Source organism: Nycticebus coucang, chromosome 19, assembly GCF_027406575.1.
Source record: "Nycticebus coucang isolate mNycCou1 chromosome 19, mNycCou1.pri, whole genome shotgun sequence".
Taxonomy (NCBI): Eukaryota; Metazoa; Chordata; class Mammalia; order Primates; family Lorisidae; genus Nycticebus; species Nycticebus coucang.
This window is the reverse complement of record NC_069798.1, coordinates 32,730,327-32,756,549: the sequence shown is the minus strand read 5'-3', so window position 1 is coordinate 32,756,549 and position 26,223 is coordinate 32,730,327. Positions and strand designations below refer to the sequence as shown.

The 26,223-nt window shown below is 37.0% G+C and overlaps 1 pseudogene; it reads left to right on the top strand.

Moving 5' to 3' along the window:
* The first annotated feature begins 6,393 nt into the window (after window positions 1-6,393).
* LOC128571694 (UPF0739 protein C1orf74 homolog) lies at window positions 6,394-8,762 on the top strand (annotated as a pseudogene).
* The last annotated feature ends 17,461 nt before the right edge of the window (window positions 8,763-26,223 follow it).

Sequence of the window (26,223 nt, the reverse complement as noted above, 5' to 3'; positions counted from 1 at the left end):
GCATGCATTAAATTATAACAAAATATATATCTTTTTGTTGAAAAGATAGCTAGCTCTTAGGTCATGGGTGCTTCCTTTTCCAAGAGTAAAATTGAAGTGTTCTCAATAGTTGCAGTGTAGACACAAAAATATGGTTGTTATTCTAAGAAGAAAATTCTAAGCTGCCAAAGTTTGAGAAACAAGAGTTACGAAGAAAAAAAAAAATAAAGGTCATGAGTAAGAATAGCAAGTAAATGTATACATATTTAAATCAGCAAGGTCCAATGAAAATCCTGGCCAAGTATAGAAAGAGCCATCAGAAGAAGTGTGAGAACTTTAAGCAATTTTTTTAAAATTTATGCAGAACAGGTGAGGACATAACAGAGATACTGCGCGTTTGATTCCAGACCACTGCAATAAAGAAAATAGCAGGAAGGAGAGCAGGAAGGCAAATGGGACATATAGTTCATTCAGATGAGTGCCTTGATGGAGAAACAACTGTGAATGCAATATATCCACCCAACAAATGCTGTGTACTTAACAAATCACTTTTCCAACTAATAAAGGTGATGTTTTCTAATCACAATAAAAAAAATTCATCCGAACTTCATAAATAATCACAATGATACAGTTATCTTACACTTAATTTTTTCATTACTACTAACATTGTTAATTGTTAAGTTCTTAAGAATGAACTAAAGGCAGACCCAAAACATCAGTAATGATCAGCAGTGGATGACTTATGTACACTACTGTTAAATGTAATATTCAGAAAAAAGGCAAATTAGGACCATCATACAAATGTAACAATTTAACACATTTAGCATTTGATTTTTTTATAAAAGGAACAAAGAAGATGTTATAATCTGCTCAAGGAAAAAGTAAAATATAACTATAAATATTTATATATGTATACCTATATATGCACATATACATATATTTGTATATGTGTGTGTGTGAGTGTGTGTATAGAGAGAGAGGGAGGGAGGGAGGAAGGAAAGGAAAGTAAAGGAATTGAATTGCAAATGACTACAATTTTTTTTTTTTTTTTCCACTAAGGCAGAGGAGAAAGTCAATGGAAACTTTTTGGGAAAAGGGTGTGTCTACCTATAAGTTCCCTATAATTAATAAAAAGGTAAAAAGTACAGGCATATCTCACTTTATCATGCTTCACTTAGAACCAAGAACCATGACCTTGTAAGATAGTAAGCTTCATCAATAGATGTTGCATGCCTTCTGATGCATTTCACTGATAGTGTATATTTTGCAAATTAAAGGTTTGTGGCAACCCCACATCATTGAGCAAGTCCTTTGGCTCCAGCACCATTTCTCCAATAGCATGTGCTCAACAAGTCGCTATGTCAGCACTTCGTAGAGACAAAGTATTTTTAACTAAGCTATGTACACTTTTTTAGGCATAATGCTATTGCACACTCAAAGGATCACAGTATAGTGAAAACATGACTTTTACATGCACTGGGAAACAAAATTTTCTGTGACTCCATTCACTGTGATATTTTCTTTATTGCAATAGTTTGGAACCAAACGTGCAGTATCTCTGATGGATGCTATAGCTGAACATAATGAATTGTGCTAGAATCAAACAGTTCAGAAATTTGTGCTATAGACAATGCATAGTTTTCCACTGAAGTACATTTTTCTTCTATAGTCTCTTCTCTTTTGAACAAAAATAATCTCAAATATATTTCTTGATGAGAAAATAAATCTAGGCTCATTAGGTATAGCCATTAATTGACATAAACAATTAATTTACTACATAGAACTTTTCATGTTTACTTTTCTGGGAATTTTCATAAGGAATCTCAGATTGGATTTTTCTCCTTTTCATGAGACACAGTCTCACTGTGTCGCCCTGGGTAGAGTGCTGTGTCATCATAGCTCACAGCACCCTCAAAGTCCTGGGCTCAAGAGATCCTCTTGCCTCAGTCTGTTGAGTAGCTGGTACTACATGCACCTGCCACCATCTGGCTAGTTCAGATTGGATTTTTAACAGCCTTTGTAGGCTAGGAAGCCAAATCAGGAAACTCTTGCTGCCAGATTTCACCTATAAAACAGGGTGAATACTTTTCTTTTCAAGGTCTCAAAAATATCTTGAGGGTCTTACACTTGTCTGAAAGTAACTTTGTTCCTCACTTTTAAGGCGAAAACCCCATATCCAGGCATAAGGCCAGTTTCTTCAAGTGTTTATAAGCATTGATTCAATAAAGTCAAACTTGTTTATTTAAAAATGGCTAGTCATATGTGGCTAAATGATGGTCATTCTTAATATATGACATTCCAAGTGAGGACCTTGCTATGCAGTCAATATTTTCAAGTATGTCCTTGAAATGGCAAGTTCTTATTGAACATATAAGAATAACTTAAGTGCCAAGAAAACAAGATGAAACTTACTAAATGCAGAATACAAATGCCTACATACAGTAACTAAGAAAATTCCATGAAGGCTACATTGAACATTTTGATGAGAATATTTCAGATTGTATATGAAACCAGCACATTGTACCCCTTGATTGCACTAATGTACACAGCTATGATTTAATAATAAAAATAAATACATTAAAAAAAATTAAAAAAAGAAAAAAAAAAAAGACTTCTCTGTTAAAGACTCCAAAGAATCAGACATGGAGACAAAGAATAAGACAGATTTTGTTGCCTAATATCGTAAAATCACAAGGGAAAGCAGCATCTAAACTCTGATGAGTAGAACCGTATTTAAGACATCTCAAGGGTTGACACACCTCTAGGAGCTTCCCATGATCATATAATTTCCTTATAAAAACAACAGTTTACCCATGTAAATAGAAAGTGGGGAAAGAGCTGCTCTTCAGATTTGACCACTTCTTCCATAAAACTCATTAATATTAACATATCAAATAAACCAAATTAATTCTGACACCTCTTCTTGATAAGGTAAAACAAATCCTTATAATTTTTAGGAGACCTGTGAAAAATCTGAAAGATAATTTTAGGTATAAAAAGTAACATGAAAATTTTATTTTATTTTATTTTTCATTTAGGATTCATTTCTGTGAAGGAAAGAAAAAAGCATACAGTTGTCAGGGGATTTGATCTTATAAGGTGGAAATAATATTTGTCTCCCTATCTGAAAGTGACAATAAAACATTTTTAAATGAACATAGAAAGTAACATGATTGCAAAGAACCATAGATTTTTCACAATTGGGAGTGTTTGTTTTCCTAAATAACAAGGATGTAATAGAAAAAATATGAAGCATAGAAAATTATTCTGGTAAAATATAAAATCTGTGCAGATTACACAGAATTACATATCATAGCTTTAGGCAATGAAGATATAAAAAATGTATGCCCATCAAAGCTGAGCAAACTTTCTTAAGTTTGTGGGATATTATATGGATGTTTCACACTCGACATTTGCACATATTTAACCCACAAATTTTATGTTTTTTACAAATTGAAATTTTGTAGCAACATGCATTGTGCAAATCTATAAACAGCATTTTCTTTCTTTTTTTTTAATTAAATCATAGCTGTGTACATTAAGGCAATCATGGGGCACCATACACTGGTTTTATAGACCGTTTGACACATTTTCATCACACTGCTTAACATGGCCTTCCTGGCATTTTCTTAGTTATTGTGTTAAGACATTTACATTCTACATTTACTAAGTTTCACATATACCCTTGTAAGGTGCACTGTGGAAGAAAAAGTATCCAATGTACTCAGCCCTACTATGAAACTAAGTTATGGCTTTCACATGAAAGCTATAATCCAGTTATAACCCAAGAATAGGGGGAAGGGGGAAAGGGAGGGGAGTAGGGGAGGGGGGTGGAGGGAGGGCGATTGGTGGGATATAAACAGCATTTTCAAAAGCATGAGCTCACTTCATATTTTGTGTCACATTTTGGTAATTCTTGCAAATTTTGTATTTGTCATGGTGATTTCTGATCAGCGATATCTGATAACTATTGTAATTGCTTTGGGACACCAAGAACCATGACCTTGTAAGATGGCAAGCTTCATCAATAGATGTTGCATGCCTTCTGATGCTATACTGACCTGACATTTCTTGTCTCTCCCACTCTTAAAGATTCCTATCCCTTCAGACACAACAATATTGAAATTATGCCAATTAAGAACTTATAATGGCTACTTAGTGTCCAAGTCAGAGGAAGAATTGAACATCTCTCACTTTACATCAAAAGCTAGAAAGGACTAAGCTTAGTGAAGAAAGCATGTGCAAAATCAAGATAGGATGAAAGCTAGGTCTCTTATGCCAAACAGTTGGCCAAGTTGTGAGTTCAAAGGAAAAGTTCTTATAGGAAATTAAAAGTGCTATGCCAGTGAACATACAAATAAAAAGAAAGTGACACACAATTATTGATGATATGGAGAAGTTTTTAGGGGTCTGGATAAAAGATACACCTGGCCAGAACATTCCTTTAGGGCAAGGACTAATCCAGAGCAAGGCCCTAATTCTGTTCAATTCTGGTAAGCCTTGAGGCTGAGTTGAGGCAGCTATAGGAAAAACAAAGTTTGTAACTAGCAGGAGTTGATTTATGGTTTGAAGTATAAGAGCTCATCCTCTGACTTGGACACTTAGAAGCCATTATAAGTTCTTAATTGGCCTAATTTCAATATTGTTGTGTCTGAGGGGATAGGGAATCTCAAAAAGAGGGGAAGAGGCAAGAAAGAAGGGAGGTTTGAAGAAAAAAGTCATCTCCATACATAAAAAGTGGAAGATGAATTGGCAAGTGCTGATGTAGAAGCTGCAGGTAGATATCCAGAAGGTCTGGCTAAGATCACTGATGAAGGTAGCCACAATAGATCTTCAATGTAGATAAAACAGCCTTTTATTGGAAGATGTAATCTAGAACTTTCATAGTTAAGAGTAGCCAATCCCTGTCTTCAAAGCTTCAAAAGATAGGCTAACTTTCTTGTAAGCAGTTAACAGCACTGGTAACTGTAAGGTGAAGCCACTGCTCATTTCCCATGCCAAACATCCCACCCTTAAGAGGGATACTAAGCCTGCTCTGCCTATATTTCATAAATGGAACAATAAAGCCTAGAAAACACTACATCTGTTTACCTAACGGTTTATTAATTATTTTAAGCTCGCTATTAAGACCTACTGCTCAAAAAAACATCGTTTTTTATTTACTTATTTACTACTGCTGTTAAGTATCAATGTACATGGTCATCCAAGAGCTCTGGTGGAGATGCCCAAGATATCCAAGGAGATTAATGTTGTTTTTCACATTATGAATACAATATTCATCCTACAGCTTATAGATCAAGAAGTAATTTTTAATTTCATGTCTTATTATTTAAGGAATATATTTTGTAAACCTATGGCTGCCATAAATGGTGATTCCTATGGTGGTTATGGGCAAATTGGATACCTTATAGAAAGGATTCACCATTCTAGATGCCATTATGAACATTTGTAATTCAAGGAGGAGTTCAACATATCAACATTAACAGGAGTTTAGAAGACATTTATTTCAACCCTTATTAATGACTTTAAGGAAGTCCAGACTTCAGTGAAGGAAGAAACTGCAGTTGTGAGATGTGGGGGGTATGCATTTAGGGTGCCAGAATTAGGAGCATGAACCAAACTCTCATGTGGGTTAAAGTTGTCTTTTATTTACAAAGATTCAGAATCCCAGGAAGACAGGGAGATCATTCTCAAAGTCTGCTTTACTTTGAGAGAACTTCACACAGCTCTTACACTTTCCCCAAAAGTTAGTATTATTTTTAGCAAATGTCATCCAGCTCTCTGATCTTTAGCTGAAGGACTCAGTGGCTGTTGCTTTCCCAAGCTGTACCTCTAGTGTTTTTAAATTCAGTCCAAGGTTGTGGTGGCCTTTATGATTTTATGATGTCGGAACCAGGGGAGGTTTGTGTGGGGTGACTGTCTGATAACCAGTTAGACCATTAAGTAACTTTTTACAGCTTAAAGGTGTGCGTGTGTGTGTGTGTGTGGCTGCTTATCCTCTTACAGAAAAATTAAGAAAGAACTAGAATTGGAAGTGAAGCCTCAAAATATGACTGAATTTTTGCAATCTCATGATAAAATCTGAACATATGAGGAGTTGCTTATTATAATGAACACGTGAAAGGTGTCTGTTGAGATGAAATCAATTCTTAGTGAAGATATTGTGAACATTGTTGCAAAGACAACAAAGGATTTGGAATATTACGAAAATCTAGTCAATAAGGCAGCAGCAGGGTTTAAGAGGATTGACTCCAATTTTGAAAGAAGTTCTACTGTGGGTAAAATAACGTCAAACTGCATCAGATGCTATAGAGAAATCTTTTGTGAAAGGAAGAGTCAATAGATTTTCCAAACTTCATTGTTTTCTTATTTTAAGAAATTACCACAGCCACGTAACTTGCAGCAGCCATTACCATGATCAGTCAACAGCCAACAACACCAAGGCGAGAACTTCCATCAGCAAATGATTATGACTCACCAAAGCTCGAAGGACCATCAGCAATTTTGAGCAATAAGGTATTTCTAATTAAACTATGTACATTTTTAGATATAATGCTATTGTTCACTTAATAGATTACATACTAGTATAAACATATAAACATAACTTATTTATTTATTTTACAGACAGAGTTTTACTTTATCTCCTTTGGTAGAGTGCTGTAGAGTTACAGCTCACGGCAACCTCCAGCTCTTCCTTGGGCTTAGGCGATTCTCTTGTCTCAGGCTCCTGAGTAGCTTGGACTACAGGTGCCTGCCACAATGCCCAGCTATTTTTTTGTTGCAGTTTGGCCAGGGCTGGGTTTGAACCCGCCACACTCGGTATATGGGGCTGGCACTCTACTCACTGAGCCACAGTTACCGCCCCATATAAACATAACTTTTATGTGTACTGAGAAGCCAAAAGATGTGTGTTACTTGTTTTATTGTGATTTTTTGCTTTATTACAAGTGGTTTGCAACCAAACTTTCCATATCTTCAAGGTAGTCCTGGAATGGAAAGCAAATAAAATTTCTTTACCATGACTCTTTGACAACTTTTTTGTTTACTCAGCTTTTGTTAATCACAACTCTAATTTTTATTCTGAAACAGCCCGTCACTTAAGATAAAAATTATTCTCTTTTACCATTACTAAACAAAAGCATATTATGTCACTTCACATACCAAGTTTTAGTTTCCCGGCCACTATTACTCCCAGCACACTCTCACTCACTCAAGTAACTATAAGTTTTAACTAAAGTAATGTCTATTTCACAGAGTAAAATTGGAGGCAGATAATAAATCAGTGCATGTAGTACTTTTAATACTGATTAGTCTGAGGACACATAACTGTTTTTATTAAACAAAAAATATCAAACTTGGCTCATTTGACAAAGCCTTATTTATAGTCTATTCCCTTAATTTCTTAATGTATTTTTAAGCTGGATATTTTAAAAATATTCCATTGATTCCTTTTTTATTTATAAAGCCAAGTAGAACAACTTTTTATAAGACTTTATAGCCTAATTTATCAATACCATGTAGATGCTGGAAAATACTGCACATTCATACAATCGGATGTAAAGGCCTACCTAAGTTATAAATACGAGGACTTATAGTCCAAAGAGCCTCAATTCTAAAATTCAGCCAGGTTCAAGAGTACACAAAGGACCACAAAATCTTACTGGTCTATCAAAAAACTGATTTCCTCAGTGGGAAATTTTTTAGTTTCTGGAACTAAAAATAAGATGCATAGAAAAGACTAGCAAACTAGATTCTGTGTTGTCTCTCAGTTAACAAGAGTCTAGACATCACCTAATGGTCAGATCATGAAACTCAACTCCTAATCAAAAATAACAATAATAATGGCCTACCGACATGCAGCAACAGTGGAGAAGAATGCTCCTGCTCAAGTATCGGAACTGAAAGATGCAACCCAGGGAAGGAAACTGTGGCTAGCTAAGGATGTCATGATTGACATTTCTTTTAGATTCCATGTCAACATCAAGCCCTCAGCTGCTGGGGGCAGCTGCTCAGCACACCCTGGGCATGGGAAAGAGACGATGTAGACCTTGTGCCATCTGCCTTCACCTTACAGGAGAGGTGCTGGCAGTGGCCCAAGGACTGAAGCCAGCTCTCCTCTATGATTATAGCTGTGCAGGGGCTTCAGAGCTCCAGAGTATCTGGAGGAGCTACAGGGACTGAGTTTCCTGACCCTGGGACTTCACATCATTGAGATTGGAGACAACAGCTTTATTATCAGTCCTGAACATATATACCAGCACTTGGAGCAGGTTCTGCTTTGTACCATAGCCTTTGTGAATGTTTCCAGCTCCCAGCCTTACCCTTCTATCTGCTCCCTGGACCAGCTTCAAGACTTGAAAACCATTGTGGCTTAGATCATCACACATTTGTAGGGGCTACAGAGGGATCTATCACTAGTACTCTCACTCAGAAGGCTCCATTTCTCAGACTGGAATCTCTGTACTATATTTGGGATCCTCCTTGGCTATCCTGTCTCCTATGCCTTTCACCTGAACCAGGAAAATGGCAACTGATTAGCCATGACTCCACTATGAGTATTCACCGCCTGGATCTCATGGCTGCTAGATCACCCCCCAGTCCTGCTCTATTCCTTCAGTGTCTCAGAGAGCTTGTTCCCAGCCCTGAGGGACAGTCTAAGTACCTAGGAGAGGAGTCTTAGAATATTATTTAGAACTCAGAATGACTTTGCTGACCTCAGCATCTCCTCTGAGCTAGTCATACAGTCAGCTATGGCCCTTGACTTTAACTCTCCTCCCATGTAGAAGGTACTCATAAATGATCATCTCCATGTTGGGGATGGTATATAGGAATCATTTCAAATGCCACTTCCAAGCATCTTAAGTGACAGAATTGTGTGATCAATTGGCCACATATGCAGAAGGCATGGGAATACATGGTGGTAGCATTGGCTTTGTGTATTTGCCCTTTCTATACTAGGAAGTGCTCACTGGATAAGAGGAAAGTGAAAAAGTAAGATGGTGGAGGACAAGTAATACTTTTATGAGAATATGGTAAATATACCCTCTGTATGTAGATAGTGTCTGCTGGGAAAGTAGAATAAATATGGGCTCTTTTGCATGTTACATAGTCCAGTTGAATTTGACTGAAGAGAATAGATCAGTGTGCTTAAGTGATGTGACACTTGTGATGTGATATATCATTCCACAATAAACCAAGAGTTCTGAGGAAAATAATAATAATAATAAACCAGAGCATCTGTTATCTTTTATCCAGTGGAGAACAGATCTCTGTAAACAATTAAACCTTATCCAGATATTATTAAATAATTGACATATAAAACCAAATTCCCAACCATTGCGTTTAGCAATGGGAGACAATTTATTGGCTATGGGAGACAATTTATTGGCCAGAAACAAGCCAAAAGCAAAAGTAAAACACAAACTTATTAGAGATTAAAACTAAAATTAGATAGAGAATTTTGCAAGTAACATTGCCTCTTTGAAATCACTTCTGGAAGCTACGAAAAGATGCATTTGGTTTTAAATCACACCTAAGATGCCACATTTGATGAGGAAGGTTAGCAGGCTCTGGTAGGTCAATTCACTGGGTGTATTGATAGAAGATCTCCAAACCTGTTAAAAGGCAATATTCATAAAAAGATGAAACCATGGCTGTCTTATACACATAAAAATGAACATGTGTTAAATATTTGATATTTCTAATATGAGAGGATGAAGCAGTTGTTATAACCTGTTCAAAGGAAAAGCTAAAGAAAGTATAATTTATATGAAATTACACATGACCACAAAACTGTAATTTCCACGGCAGAAGGAAAGTCGATAGAAACTCTGTTGAAAAAGATAATTTGCTAATTTATTACCAGCAGTTTACAGAGAAGTACAAAATAACTCAAAGATAATTAATCAGAGAGGCCATAAGCGTGTGCTATAGACAATGCTTGAGTTTACATTCAAGTACAGGCTCACACGTGTTATAAGCATAGGATGAGAAATAATCACTGCCGTCCTCATTTTGTAGATAATAGAACAGAGTAAATAAGGCAAGAACTCATATCAGGATAGCAATTTACATCGAGGCCATCAACACGTGATGCTTTTTGTCCCTCAAGGCTGTAGGAGACACCTTAGCATGGAGGATATGAGAGGAGTTAAATCTCTGGATTGATATACATTGCAAGTTTACATATTGCAAGCCATACAAACTTGCAAGAGAAAATATCATATACGTAAATGTCCAATGACAGTGCTAAAGACCCCAGAGAAAGAAGTGAACACTCAAAATCCAAATACACCTTTTATCTAAATACACCTATCCTACACTGTAGTGTAGGATAAAGAGTCTTTATTAAATAAATTTTCTTTCATGGAAAAAATAGAAAACCAACACAAATTGTTTATATATGTTCCATCCTATTCTGCTTTCAAAATTAGCCTAAACTTTGGTTTGGGCGTTGCATTTGTCCAGTCAAATAAAAGGACATTTGATTGCATTTAAGCAGAAATATGCGCCAGGCTTGGATGCATATTCAGTTATTTCAAGGAATAGCAGCAACCTCTTGTGCTAACTGAAACATCTCACATGAACATTTTTGGTTTGACCTTAAAGCAACTCCTCCTTTATTAGGTCACACAGTAGTAGGGGCTGTTTGACCCAGAAGTCATTGAAACTGGCATAAACCCAAGAAACAAACCTCGAAGAGGAACAAATAGTAATCTAGAGAAAAACCTTACAATGGGGATTGTAATAGACAGAAAGGTAAACTTGAATTGTCAAAAGCTGGTCTCTCTATCATGGTCTTTCTCTAAAAATGAAATCTACATTTCTGTGTTCTCTAAACAGGACTGTTTGACACTATTCTCTTAGATTTTCAGATTCAGGTTTTTGGGATTTATCATCACAAAGATGGAAAGCAGAAGAAGTAAACTCAGAGAGAATTGCAAATTACATTTTTCAAAGGCTCAGAGTAAAAAGAATGCAGTCAAGGGAAGCAGTGATGAGAGTGAATGAGGAGATGGTCCTGAGAAAATGAGGGCAAACCTGTCCAAAACCAACTGAGACTTCAGGCAGCCTAAACAGCACTGGGTTTCTCCCCTTGCATTCCTCAGCTTCAATTCCTTTTCTTCCATCTTTTGTAGGCTTTTTCTTTGAGGTTTCAACATGGTTGTTAATAGCTTCCAGGGCTGTGCTTTCTTGCTGCTAGTTAGAAAAAGTTGTGAAGTTTACTCTGTATGGATCATGAGAGTCCTCTGCAGTGTCCCTTGTTGTTTTTTTTTTTTTTTTTAATTTTATTACAAATTAATATGAGGGTACAAATTTGGGGGTTACATTGTTCTCGCTTCCAGGATAAAATTCCAATGGTAAAAGAGTCCCTCACCCAGGGGGTGTGTTATATACCCTTGCAATTTACACATTAGATGAGATCCCACCTCATGTCCTCCCTCCTTCTGCCAATTGTCTTCCTTCCTCCCTTCCTCCTCCCCTTTCCCCAGCCCTTGCATCAGACACTATTTATGTTTTATTGTTCATGTGAGCATGAAATTGTTTATATATTGCTTTCATATTACTATTGAGTACTTTGTAAGTACTCAATAAGGCATCTAGTTATTTTTCCATTCTTGCAATACTTTAGTAAGAAGAATGTGTTTCAACTCCATCCAAGTAAATGTAAAAGATGTAAAGTCTCTATCTTTTTTAATGGTTGAATAGTATTTCATGGTATTCATACTCCTTGTGAAGGGATACTTCATACTTAAAAGTATGGAATCATTAATTCCACCCCCAGTTCTGGAATTAATGATTAAGTAATCCCCATATAAACTTCTAGTAAAACAATAACACAAGAATGGCTCTCTGTAGAAAATTGGGGGTGCTGTTTCCTGGGTGGATGCTGGGCAAATGACACCCATACTCCGTTTTCTAAGTTGACTTTAGAAAGCCCTGTGGGGCGGAGTGCTCACATTCTCAGCATCAGAAGCCATGAGTGCTATTTCTGCCATTTCTCAGGAGCCTATACAAAACCATTCATTCTTTCCATCTCTTCATGTATCAACTGGAGGTAATTTTTACTTCATATGGGGAGAGAATAAATAATTTGAAAACTTTTTTTAATGAAGTTTCTATTTCCATATAAATTTTATTCTGGTCAAGATATAATTACTTTCTTCTTTCATTTTTGTTTTCTTGGTTTAGATAGGAAAACTGGGTTGTATCAGTGATACAATATTTAGCAAATAAAAATAAAATTAAATATTTTACCTGTCAACTCTATTTTGTATATAAACCTCTTAAAATATGTTCAGAGAAGATTTGATGACCTGAAAAGGGCCTTGAGAGCTGAAATAGAGATTCTTTGGCTTTCCAAATTCTTTGGCCAATGCATCGGTGATGGTGATGGTGTTCTTGGAAGCATCTCAGATATTCAGCAGGACTTTGATCATTTTGATCACTTATTAAAATTACATTCTTAAAAGCAATTGAATTCAAGAAGGGGGGATGGGTTAGAAGGAGGAGGGAAGGCAGAGAAAGGCAGAGAAAGGCGTCTTGGTAAGCTCTCACAAAAAGAGTATAGGGCACACCTCCTGGGTGAAGGGCTCAACCACAACTTACACTTTACCTAACAAATGCAAACGATGTAACCTAATCGTATATACCCTGAGTTGTTTTTTTTTTTTAAGAAAAGATCGCATCCTTGCAATTTGCTAGCCACTTTTTTACTAGAATACACTTAGTGATTAGTTGAGACACATTCTTTTCAATCATCTCAGTATATGGAATTATAGGTTGCCATGTCACTCTTTGTTTGCTTGTACATTCTTATGTCTATGTATCCAGATGATGCTTCAAATGAAACGGACACATTACCAAATGAGTCTAATTGGTAACACAAAACCTGAGAACTGACCACTAGTTTTACCCTGCAATTGTGCAGTCATGACACATTGGGGAAGGAAGAGTGATTCTGTCCTTGTCAAAGTTAACTTTCTTCTCTGTGGGAGAGAAATGAGCTATAGTGGATCAGTTGGAAACTATACTGATTGTGTCTTATTTATAAGCAATGAACCTCTTTAAGCTGGTATGGATGACTCATACTGTTAGGAAGAGAACATGGTGTGACGTACTGAAGATGCATCATGGAAAATGTGAGATAAATACTAGAAAAGCTCTGCAAACTAAGCTCTGATAGGCAGAAAAGAAGATGCCAAGGCAAGCAGTGAAGAGAGAGTCAATGATAAATTGAGAGAAACTTCTATCCTTTGAACTGCCTGATGTTTAACTCTGGTCTGCCAAGACACCCTGGCTCGGAGAGGATGACTCAGTCCTAATGATTCTAGGGATTGCCAGTGTCACAGATTGTGTCTTCACAGAACCAGGGGTCAGCAAGACAAGCAAATAGATCACTTTCATTTAAAGGTTTTCATGTAACAGTTGATGCATAAAGGACAAAACATTCTATCATTCAACCCCAAGTTATATAAATTCCTCAGTTTTTTCTTTTATTTTTCAAAAAAAAAAAAGGGCGGTGCCTGTGGCTCAGTGAGCAGGGTGCCAGCCCCATATGCCAAGGGTGGTGGTTTCAAACCCAGCCCTGGCCAAACTGCAACAAAAAAATAGCCAGGCGTTGTGGCGGGCGCCTGTAGTCCCAGCTACTCGGGAGGCTGAGGCAGGAGAATCGCCTAAGCCCAGGAGTTGGAGGCTGCTGTGAGCTGTGTGACGCCACGGCACTCTACCGAGGGCAATAATGTGAAACTGTCTCTACAAAAAAAAAAAAAAAAAAAAGTCCAGCAATGAAGGCAGATACATGAAGGAGATTTATCTCCTGCACACTACATCACTGTTCTGCTCGATTGTTCAATTACAACCAGTCATTGGAGCAGGAAAATATGAAAGTGGGCATAATTTTAGAAAAATAGATTAATTTCATTTTTGTTGTTGCTAGGTGGGGAAACTTTAGAGAAAAAACATGACTTTCAGCAACTCAAACAAAATTAGAACTCAGTTTTCCTATCTTTTAATCCATTTTCCTAAATTAGATTATTTCAAATGAGAAATATTTAATACTTTAACCTATAAATGAAAACACATACAAGAAATATAGTCATGATGTATTATGCACAGAGTACAATTAAATTGTTAATTTTATTTCGCATATTTTTTGACATTGAAACAAAGAGTAGAATAAGTACCATTTCTTATTGAGGTATAGATAAATCTTTTTTTTTTTTAATTGTTGGGGATTCATTGAGGGTACACTGATTGTATTTGTTAGGTAAAGTCCCTCTTGCAATCATGTCTTGCCCCCAGAAGTTGTGGCACACACCAAGGCCCTACCCCTCTCCCTCCTTCCCTCTCTCTGAGATACCATCTAACCCCAGTGAGAATGGCCCACATCACAAAATATCAAAACTGCAGATGCTGGTGTGCATGTGGAGAGAAGGGAACACTTTTACACTGCTAGTGGGACTGCAAACTAGTACAACCTTTCTGGAAGGAAGTATGGAGAAACCTCAAAGCACTCAAGCTAGACCTCCCATTTGATCCTACAATCCCATAACTGGGCATCTACTGAGAAGGAAAAACATCCTTTTATCATAAGGACACTTGTACTAGACTGTTTACTACAGCTCAATTTATAATTGCCAAAATGTGGAAAACAGCCTAAATGCCCACCAACCCAGGAATGGATTAACAAGTTGTGGTATATGTATACCATGGGATACTATTTAGCTATTTTAAAAAATGGAGACTTTACATCCTTCGTATTAACCTGGATGGAAGTGGAAGACATTATTCTTAGTAAAGCATCACAAGAATGGAGAAGCATGTATCCTATGTACTCGATTTTGATATGAAGCAGAGGTATAGATAAATCTTAAACCAAGTATCAATGGTTCCCCTACATCTTCAACATATATCAGAATTACCTTGAGATCTTACTAAAACAAATAGAATTAATTCTCAGAGTTAATTCTGGCTTGTATGTCTGGAGTGGGACCAGGAATTTTCATTTTTAACAAGTTTCCTGGTGACGCTGATGTCACTCCTTTATATGACACTTTGAGAACTACTAATATTCTTGATATAAAATACAAAATTCTAACCAAGGAGTTAAAAATTTTGGATTCTAATTCTGGTTCAGATGATATTTAGCCATATGACTTAAAGAAAATCAAATTTATTTTCTGAGTAATATTTTTTCAAACATGAAGGGAGAAATTTAAATTTATTCCAGTGTAATATACTGAGGTTTGCAATTTGCAGTGTATAGAGTATTAAGATATTTCGATCTTAGTCTATGACTAGAGTTGAATTCTTCACTAAAATGAACTCAGACTTTTCCTTTTTTAGCAATTCATATGGTTGAAATCTCCCCTGACACAAGATGATTTTTGCTGTTGACTCAACCTAACCTGATGTAGCTGTTATGCACACCCACATCTCTGAAGTCACCTCTACCTACAAAAGGCATGTGGGTTAGAAAGCCTGATGATGTATGTGGGGCTGCTTTCTGGCTACCTGAGCATGTTTAGACCAAGCACAGGGCAAGATGGAATTGAAGAAGTATAACTGCCCTGAAACAATGACTGAGTTGAATACAAGGGTAAATACACTGATGCCTTGAACCTGGGTGGGGCTGAGTTAGAGGTGTGCGCTCCACTGGCTCTGCTTGCTACAGTTGTAACTGGCTTGATTGTGCACATTGGTTGACTTTCATTCTTTCTCTGCCCCCTTCTCCCTCCTGAAATCACCTCCACCTTTGAAATGAACTACTCATGGTGTTAATCTTTCATTTAGGAACTATTTCCAGAGAACACAAACAAGGGCATTTATTTGTTTCCTTATCACCATAAATAAAAATTCTCTTTTATTGCTACCTTTACTCAGTGTTAGCACCTGTAGGTTTATTGATTAAAAACATGCTTGCCAGTAGTTTTTTGTTTCTTATATATCATTGATCTATGGTATTTCAAGTTGTAAGATTTCCTGGAGAAAGTGGTATTAATATGTAACATCATTTTTTAGACCCTCATAATTAATGATTAACAAGCTTTCTATGATACAGTGACAGGGTCACTGAGGAAAATCTAATGTATATAATTTATTATCTAATTTGTTAGTGAATACATGTTTTACTTTTAATCATAAAGTGTTTACACCGTGCATACTTCTGGTAGTTTGAGTTTAAATTGCCTTATCTCACTTTTGAACTCCAACTATAGTAAATACATGCTTATAACTATAGCTGGAAGGAACTCTAGATTCATTTTATTAACAAAACAGGTATTCTTTGTATATGAGCAAACCATTCTATGGATGAAAAGAACAGCTGAGTAGGGAGTTTGTGATGTAACTAGGAAGAGAATTTGTGATGTAACTAGGAAGAGAAGGTTGGCATCCTAACCTTTAGGGCAGTGTTTTTTAGCCTTTCTAATCTCCCAATACACTTAAACCTACAGTTAAATTTCTGTGGCACACTTAAATTATGTTGATTAAAAAAATAGTAAAGAAAGAATATACTTACTGTGCTTTGAACATCTGAAAATAATTTAATTGATGATCTTTAAAAATTTTCGCAGCACACTGGTTGAATGCCCTAGAATATAGGACATTGTTCTCACTAAAATTCCAGAAAATATATTACTAAAGGACATTCCATGCCATTCTCACTAATAACCGGGGCCATTTGAATGAGTGAGAATTTTTCTATAGAGCTTATGTTGAACATCTAGAATGTCTGAAAGTTAAAAATTACTGCCAGGAACTATGCCCCAAATGTATCTACTTGATAAAACATGGCAGTGTTATGCCTTCTAGGATGAACTCACAGCAAATCAAGGGAGATGTAGACTAAAACACTGAAGAAGCTGATCAAAATATTAAGAGGAGGAACTATAATTACAGGTGATATTAGGAGAGAAATGTTTACTCTTCTGTACTGGAAAGGAGAATGAGAAATATTATAAAAGGCATGCCAAACTGTATGTAATAGTTACAAGAACATTGGATAAGTCTAAATAGTTGAAAGATGGTTAGAAGGTTTCATTGCTCCTACCCCACTTTATAATTAAAATATGAATATTATTAAATTTGGGAGTAACTTTATTAGTTTTTTACTCAATTTTTTTGCAATACATTTGAAAGAAATTAATATTTTCTTTAATAGAGAAATCTACAATAACCGCCTCAAAAATCTTGAAAAAATAAAGAAATACGTATACCATGGAAGAACGAAAAAAATCTTTCAAACCATCAATTAACAAGAATGAAGACATGATGTAGACTGCGGACACTCTAAGAATTAGTCCAATGTGGACCTCACTGCAAGCCTTTTACAGACAGAAAAACGACTATGGGTGTTAAGTTTTATAATAATATAATTTATGTACAGTGAACTATCAGATCTTAGGCATTTTGTCTGAAAAATAAGTATATAGACACAGAACATCTCCCACACCCAGGAATGTTCCCAGTGCTCTTTCCTAGTCAACCACCTCACACTGCTCATGACAAAAGCAGCCATTGACCTAATTTCCATCACATAGGTTAGTTCTCTTATTCTGTAATATCATAAAAATGTAATCATATAGCATTAACGTCCAACTTCTTTGACTCAACATAAAATTTTTTGTTTACATTCTTAAATATATCAGAAATTTGCTATTTTTTATTGTTGAGTACTTTTTCATTGTATTAATATGCCAATAATTTTTCATATATTCTCCTATTGTTTGACATACATATATTTTTTCTAATTTGGTTGTTGTGAGTGAAAATATTACCATTCTTATAAAAGGATTATTATAAACCTACATTTTAAATTCTATAAAATAAAAATCTGAATAGAATTTTTTGGGAAATAAGTTATGAATATTAATTTAACATACAAATATCACACATCATATAAAATTAAAAAAAAATATTTCGGGCAGCGCCTGTGGCTCAGTGAGTAGGGCGCGGGCCCCATATACCAAGGGTGGCAGGTTCGGACCCAGCCCCGGCCAAACCGCAACAGAAAAATAGCCGGGCGTTGTGGCGCGCGCCTGTAGTCCCAGCTGCTCGGGAGGCTGAGGCAAGAGAATCGCTTAAGCCCAAGAGTTAGAGGTTGCTGTGAGCCATGTGACACCATGGCACTCTACCCGAGGGCGGTACAGTAAGACTCTGCCTCTACCAAAAAAAAAAAAAATTTCAATATTATGATACATGAGATTTTCTGTTAAATTAATATTTCTAATTAGTTTCCTGAGATTTAGGCAGTCAATATGGTTATCTCACTTTAGTGTAATGTCTTCATTGATAATGCATGCTTACTTCTGGCATACATTAAATATATGCATTCAAATATTGATATATATATATATATATAGTCAAATAACAATAGTAACAATTTAAACTGAGTAATTCGAATATTTTTTTTTTAATTTCAGGTTAATTTGAAGATACAAAAAAATAAGTTAGGGGGGGCGAAGACAAGATGGCTGACTGAAACCAGCTTTCCACAGAGGCTCCCATCCAGAAGGAGAATTAAAGGATAGAAATTTAGCAAATACCCAGGTAGATTTGAGCTGCACCAAGAGAGAAGGTTGAAGAATGCACATCAACCCCGCTGAGGCGAGCTCTGACCACAAGGATACAAACAAAAGGCACACAATCCATCACTAAGCAGACAGGAGTCCCCTCCCCCATGAGAATGCTCAGAGCACCCCACAAACAAATGGGCAGAGTTCAAAGGTCCTCCCACTACACTCCATGGGAGAGACCCTCTAAAAACTGGATTTACCTCCCCTACTAGGGTGCCACGGCATTCTACTGCCAGGCATAAAATTATACATATTCTCTACCTGCAACTCTGAGCTCCCAGAACTCCCCTCCACTCTCACTCTGAGCTGTGGAGGCCTGTCCCCCAGGAGTCCAGATACTTGGGTGATTTTTTGAGGGGTGTGGACTGTGCCTAAACTGCAGCCAGTCAGTGCTGACTCTGGGGCATGGGAGCGAGGAGAGGACGGTTGGCTGAGAGGGAACCACACAAGAGCAGCAGTTCACTGAGGCAAAGAGCAGCAGCTGTCTTTAGCAACAATACAGCTCACTCCCGGATATTCTGAAGCCACACCCCCTGTCTCCCTGGGCAACCAGAGGAGGCTGGCAACAACCACAAACAGATCTGGGACAGGAACACAGGCCCCATGAGTAAAGGATTTGCCTGAGTCAGTACCGACATGGGTGGAGTGCAGGGACTAAAAATGCACTCACAGACCCCGGAAGTTCCCAGGGCGGGGCTGACCCAGAGGACCACTTTACTGAGCCTAAGACACACCTAGCCTTCAGGGGATCATCAGTCTATAGACAAAGGAAGGCAGCAGAATAGAACTGACACAGGAATTTACCAGGAACAGAAACAAAATCCCACAAAGTTGTTCTGTTCTGTTCTGTCAGTAACATAAATCAGGGGTGAGGCTGGAACTTAGTGAACACCCCCCAGCCTTCATCAAACGCCTGAAGATGTCAGGCCTCACCTCCTCCTGCTAGGTAGAGGCAGAGTGCAGCAGCCTGGCTGAACAGAAGTAGATTTCCTTGTGATTCAGGGAGGAGCAAACTCCTGGGGTATCTGTTTACTAAAGACAACTGGGTCAGTCAACTGCAGGGCTATCAGTGACTAGGTGTGACAGAGGTGCAAGATAGGGAAGGAGGCATCAACCTTCCCAGACTGATCTATTTGCTGGGTGGCTCCTCCTGACGTCACACAGCACTGGAGCAAGCCATATCAGAGTAGTCACCAGACCCATGTGATCCAGTTCCCAGAGACCTCTTAAACTCTCCCACCCAGGACAGGTGCTGAATGAGATAATTGATTTGGACCTTTTGAACTGAGCCAATTGCCTGAGGACTAGTCATGTGGTTCCCTGGGTGTGTGGTTGTAGGAAGATTTGATTTTCCTTTTCAAATTGTTGCCCATGGTGGATGGGGTGACTTAATTGCTGGTATTTCTCCACAGCTGAGACTTCAACCTAGTCTAACTGTTTCACTAGGGTCGAACAGAAACCAGCTGAAAACAAGACAAAATGACTTAGCCCCACCACACCAAACAGGGCCCCAGTTTCTCAGGCCATAGCACTGTACGGGTCCTTGACAAAGCTCCAGGGGAAAAATCAAAGGGCGTAAAACAATAATGTGGTGGAATCAGCGGAAATACTCTGGTAACGTGAATAACCAGAATAGAGCAACACCCCAAGGAAAGGAAAGATATGGCAGATGTAACTAAAGATCCCATTCATAAACAAATAGCCAAGATGTCAGAAATTGAATTCAGAATTTGGATTGCAAACAAGATTAATAAAGTGGAGGAAAATTTGGAATTAGAAATTCAAGCAGCAATTCAAATTCGTAATTAGGAATTTGAGGAGAAATTCAAAAGTTGTCTCAAGAATTTAATGAATTTAAAGACAAAAACACCAAAGATTTATACACACTGAAGCCAGAATTTGCAGCCCTCAAAGATCTTAAAAATACAGTAGAATCCCTCGGTAACAGAGTGGAGCAAGCAGAAGAAAAGATTTCTGACATTGAAGACAAAGGCTTTGAATGCTCCCAAACTCTCAAAGAGGAAGAGAAATGGAGAGCAAAAACAGATCATTCTCTCAGCGAACGCTGGGATAATTTGAAGAAGGTTAATATCCAACTCATTGGAATCCCTGAAACCGATGAAGTGGACTTGCTAGGCACAGAGACCCTTCTCCATGAAATTATGAAAGAGAGGGCAGCTGTTGTGGCTCAAGGAGAGGGCTGTTGGTCCCATATACTGGAGGTGGTGGGTTCAAACCCTGCCAAGGCCAAAAAAAAAAGAAAAAGAAAGAAATTATGAAAGATAATTTTCCAGACATACCTAGAGATTCTGAAATTCAGATAGCAGACAGTTTCAGACACCAGCACAACTCAATCCTAGTAAGACATCCCCCAGGCATATCATAATTAACTTCACTAAAGTTAATATGAAGCAGAAAATTCTCAAAGCACCCAGATGTAAGAATTTCATTACCTACAAAGGGAAGAATATGAGAATGACTGCAGATTTCTTTGCTGAAACATTTCAAGCCAGAAGAGGGTGATCATCAACTTTCAATCTCCAGAAGCAAAATAACTTTCAACCCCAGATCCTGTATCCAGCTAAACTGAGCTTCATTTATGATGGATAAATTAAATACTTTAATGACATTCATATGTTGAAGAAATTTGCCATAACCAAACCAGCTCTTCATGATATTTTCAGACCTAGCTTCCACAACGACCAACCCAATCCTTTAACACAAAAGTAAACTCACTCAGAAACTTTTGATCAAATTCCAACTTCCACACTTGTGAAAGGATTAAAAATGTACACTGGACTTTCGAAAAACTTGATCCCCCAAATTTTACCAGACTTATCAATATTCTCCATTAATGTGAATGGCTTAAACTGTCCTCTAAAGAGGCATAGGTTAGCTGACTGCATACAAAAACTCAGGCCAGATACTTGTTGCATACAAGAGTCACATCTTACCTTAAAAGACAAATATAGACTCAGGGTAAAAGGATGGTCATCCATATTTCAGGCAAATGGTAATCAGAAAAAAGCAGGTGTTGCAATTTTATTTGCAGATACAATAGGCTTTAAACCAACAAAAGTAAGGAATGATAAGAATGGTCACATAGGGCGGCGCCTGTGGCTCAAGGAGTAGGGCGCCGGTCCCATATGCCGGAGGTGGCGGGTTCAAACCCAGCCCCGGCCAAAAATCACAAAAAAAAAAAAAAAAGAAGATAAGAATGGTCACTTCATATTTGTTAAGGGTAATATTCAATATGATGAGATTTCAATTATTAATATCTATACACCCAACCAGAAAGCACCTCAATTTATAAGAGAAACTCTAACAGACATGAGCAACTTGATTTCCTCCAGCTCCATAATACTCAGAGATTATAACACACTTTGGCAGTGTTGGATCAATCCTCCAATAAGAAGCTGAGCAAGGAAATTTTATATTTAAAACTAATCATCCAACATTTGGATTTAACAGACATCTACAGAACATTTCATCCCAACAAAACTGAATACACATACTTCTCATCAGCACATGGAACATACTCCAAAATTGATCACATCTTAGGTCACAAGTCTAAACTCAGTAAATTTAAAGGAAAATAAATTATTTCTTGCATCTTTTCGGACCACCATGGAATAAAAGTTGAGCTGAGTAACAACAGGAATCTTCATACTCATACAAACACATGGAAGTTAAATAACCTTATGCTGAGTGATAGATGGGTCAGAGATGAGATTAAGAAGAAAATTGGCAAATTTTTGGAACGAAATGATAATAAAGACACAAATTATCAGAACCTCTGGGATACCACAAAGACAGTCTGAAGAGGGAAATTTATAGCACTGCAAGCCTTCCTCAAGAGAACGGAAAGAGATGAAGTCAACAACTTAATGGGACATCTCAAGCAATTGGAAAAGGAAGAACATTCCAACCCCAAACCCAGTAGAAGAAAAGAAATAACCAAAATTAGAGCAGAATTAAATGAAATTGAAAACAAAGAATATACAACAGATCAATAAATCAAAAAGTTGTTTTTTTGAAAAGGTCAATAAAATAGATAAACCTTTGGCCAACATAATCAGGAAAAAAAGAGGAAAAATCTGTAATCTCATCAATCAGAAATGACAAAGATGAAATACAACAGAGTCCTCAGAAATTCAAAAAATCCTTAATGAATATTACAAGAAACTTTATTCTCAGAAATACGAAAACCTGAAGAAAATTGACCAATACTTTGAAACATGTCACCTTCCAAGACTTTGCCAGAATCAAGTGGAAATGTTGAACATGCCCATATCAAATTATGAAATAGCATGAACCATACAAAACCTCCCTAAAAAGAGAAGCCGGGGACCAGATGGTTTCACGTCAGAATTCTACCAAACCTATAAAGAGGAATTAGTACCTATATTACTCAACCTGTTCCAAAAGACAGAAAAAGAAGGAAGACTACCAAACACATTCTATGAAGCAAACATCACCCTGATCCCCAAACCAGGAAAAGACCCAACAAGAAAAGAAAATTATAGACCAATATCACTAATGAATATAGATGCAAAAATATTCAACAAGATCCTAACAAACAGAATCCAGCAACACATCAACACATTCTTGAGATACTTTACTAAGAAGAATATGTTCCAGCTCCATCCATGTAAACATGAAAGAGGTAAAGTCTCCATCTTTCTTTAAGTCTGCATAATATTCCATGGTGTACACATACCACAATTTATTAAACCATTCGTGGATCCATGGGTAATTGAGCTTTTTCCATGACTTATCAATTATGAATAGGGCTGCAATAAATATTTTTGGTACAAGTATCTTTGTTATGAAGTGATTTTTGGTCTTCTGGGTATATGCCTAGTAGAGGAATTATAGGATTGAATGGCAGATCTATTTTTAGATCTCTAAGTGTTCACCAAACATCTTTCCAAAAGAAATGTATTAATTTGCATTCCCACCAGCAGTGTAGAAATGTTCCCTTTTCTCCACATCCATGCCAACATCTCTAGTCTTAGTATTTTGTGATATAGGATAATCTTACTAGAGTTAGATGATATCTCCAAGTAGTTTTGATTTGCATTTCTCTGATGATTAAAGATAATGAGCATTTTTTCTTTTTTTTTTTATTGTTAAATCATAGCTGTGTAAATTAGTGCAATCGCCTGTACCCATTCTAAGATGCACCATAGATGTGGCCCCAATCATTGCCCTCCTTCCACCAAAACCTCCCCCCTCCCTTCCCCTTCCTTGGCCCTTTCCCCATAGTCTTGTGCTATACTTGGGTTATAGTCTTCATGTGAAAGCTATAATTTAGCTTCATACTAGGGCTGAGTACATTGGATACTTTTTCTTCCATTCCTGAGATACTTTGCTAAGAAGAATATGTTCCAGCTCCATCCATGTAAACATGAAAGAGGTAAAGTCTCCTTCTTTCTTTAAGGCTGCATAGTATTCCATGGTATACATGTACCAAAATTTGCTAGTCCATTTGTGGGTCGATGGCCACTTGGGCTTCTTCCATGACTTAGTAATTATGAATTGGGCTGCAATAAATATTCTGGTACAGATGTCTTTGTTATATTGTGACTTTTGGTCTTCTGGGTATAAACCTAGTAAAGGAATTATAGGATCAAATGGCAGGTCTATTTTTAGGTCTCTAAGTATTCTCCAAACATCCTTCCAGAAGGAACGTATTAGCAGGCATTCCCACCAGCAGTGTAGAAGTGTACCCTTTCCTCCATATCCAGGCCAACATTTCTGGTTTTGGGATTTTGTTATGTGGGCTACTCTTACTGGGGTTAGGTGATATCTCAGATTAGTTTTGATTTGCATTTCTCTGATGATTAAGGATTATGAGCTTTTTTTCATGTGTTTATAGATTGTGTGTCGGTCTTCTTTAGAGAAGTTTCTCTTCAAGTTCCTTGCCTACCCTGAGATGGGGTCACGTGTTCTTTTCTTGTTAATACGTTTGAGTTCTGTGTGGATTCTGGTTATTAGACCTTTATCGGAGGTATAAACTGCAAATATTTTCTCCCGTTCTGAGGGCTGTCTGCTTGCTTTACTCACTATGTTCTTGGTTGTGAAGAAGCTTTTTAGTTTGATCAGGCCCCAGTAGTAAATTTTTGATACTGCTTCAATTGCCTGGGGAGTCCTCCTCATAAAATATTCACCCAGGCCTATTCCTTCAAGAGTTTGCCCTGAACTTTCTTCAAGTATTTTTATAGTTTCATGTCTTAAGTTTAAATCTTTTATCCAGTGAGAGTCTATCTTAGTTAACGGTGAAAGGTGTGGGTCCAGTTTCAATCTTCTACAGGTTACCAGCCAGTTTACCCAGCACCATTTGTTAAATAGGGAATCTTTTCCCCACTGAATGTTTTTAATTGGCTTCTCAAAGGTCAAATAACGGTAAGTAGCTGGATCCATCTCTTGGTTCTCTATTCTGTTCCAGACATCTACTTCTCTGTTTTTGTGCCAGTACCATGCTGTTTTGATCACTATGGATTTATAGTACAGTCTCAGGTCTGGTAGCATGATTCCTCCTGCTTTGTTTTTATTGCTCAGTAATGTTTTGGCTATTTGAGTTTTTTTCTGATTCCATATAAAATGAAGTATTTTTTCAAGATCTTTACAGTATGACAATGGAGCTTTAATAGGAATTGCATTAAAATAATATATTGCTTTGGGCAGTATGGACATTTTAACAATGTTGATTCTTCCAAGCCATGAGCAAGGTATATTTTTCCATCTGTTAACATCTTCAGCTATTTCTTTTCTTAGAGTTTCATAGTTCTCTTTGTAGAGATCTTTCATGTCCTTTGTTAGGTATACTCCCAAATATTTCATCTTCTTTTGTACTACTGTGAAAGGAATAGAGTCCTTGACTGTTTTTTTGGCTTGGTTATTGTTGGTATATATAAAGGCTACAGATTTATGGGTGTTGATTTTGTAGCCTGAGACATTGCTATATTCCTTGATCACTTCTAAAAGTTTTGTAGTAGAGTCCCTAGTGTTTTCCAGATATATGATCATATCATCTGTGAAGAGCGAAAGTTTGATCTCTTCTGACCCTATGTGGATACACTTGATCTCCTTTTTTTCCCTAATTGCGATGGCTAAAACTTCCATTACAATGTTAAAGAGCAATGGAGACAATGGGCAATCTTGCCTGGATTCTGATCTAAGTGGAAATGATTTTAATTTAACTCCATTCAATATGATATTGGCTGTGGGTTTGCTGTAGATGGCCTCTATTAGTGTATGAAATGTCCCTTCTATACCAATTTTCTAAAGTGCTCTGATAAGTGTTGCTGGAAATTATCAAAAGCTTTTTCTGCATCAATTGAAAGAATCATATGGTCTTTATTTTTAAGTTTGGTTATGTGTTGAATTACATTCATAGATTTATGTATATTGAACCAACCTTGAGACCCTGGGATAAATCCGACTTGGTCATGGTGTATAATTTTTTTGATGTGTTGTTGGATTCTGTTTGTTAGGATCTTATTCAGTATTTTAGCATCTATAGTCATTAGTGATATTGGTCTATAATTTTCTTTTCTTATTGGGTCTTTCTCTGGTTTGGGGATCAAGGTGATGTTTGCTTCGTAGAATGTGCTGGGTAATATTCCTTCCTTTTCTGTATTTTGGAAGAGGTTTAGTAGTA